Source organism: Aspergillus sydowii (assembly GCF_001890705.1).
Source record: "Aspergillus sydowii CBS 593.65 unplaced genomic scaffold ASPSYscaffold_23, whole genome shotgun sequence".
NCBI lineage: Eukaryota > Fungi > Ascomycota > Eurotiomycetes > Eurotiales > Aspergillaceae > Aspergillus > Aspergillus sydowii.
In genome coordinates, this window is record NW_024467881.1 from 77,686 (window position 1) to 78,191 (window position 506).

A 506-nucleotide genomic window follows, 5' to 3' on the forward strand; every position below is an offset into this window, starting at 1 on the left:
ACCTAGTGACAAGCTGCGATAGAAAAGTATTGAGGAACGTCCAATGTTGTGTTATGCCGCTCTCCGACGAATGGATGAACACACGATGATAGCTGCAGATCTCCTTCATTCGGGTGTCGTCAGCTTCGATCAACGTTATCCTGGTGAAGGACGCCATGAGAGTGAATGTCCTTCACCGATCGTGAAATCGCCCGCTGGCGGGTCTTCCCAAATCGGATATTGCGCACGCTCTCGCCACCCCAGCCCATGAGAAGCATATGACGAATTTCTCCCACGCCGTGCAGGAAGTAGATCTTCGCCAAGAGCAGTCCAATTTGCGCGACAATGGTATGGTGCCTATTCACACCATCATAGTCTTTTCTCAGACAAGAATCGCGTCTGTCCTTCCATATCGTGTTCGCATACTCGAGCGCGATAGTGAGCTCGTGTATCGAGTTGACCTCTGACGCGCCAATGCTGGAACGCCAGCTCGCACAAGCCGGAACACGGATCAACGCTTTAGTGAG

General features: G+C 52.0%; 1 protein-coding gene across 1 annotated transcript in view; it reads left to right on the forward strand.

Annotated features, from left to right (window-relative positions):
• The window catches only part of ASPSYDRAFT_715446 (uncharacterized protein), an 861-nt gene extending 816 nt beyond the window's left edge, over positions 1 to 45 (forward strand). The window contains exon 1 of the mRNA XM_040850590.1: positions 1 to 45. This exon is cut by the window's left edge and continues 816 nt beyond it. The gene's annotated coding sequence lies outside the window, so the exon portion shown is untranslated.
• The last annotated feature ends 461 nt before the right edge of the window (positions 46 to 506 follow it).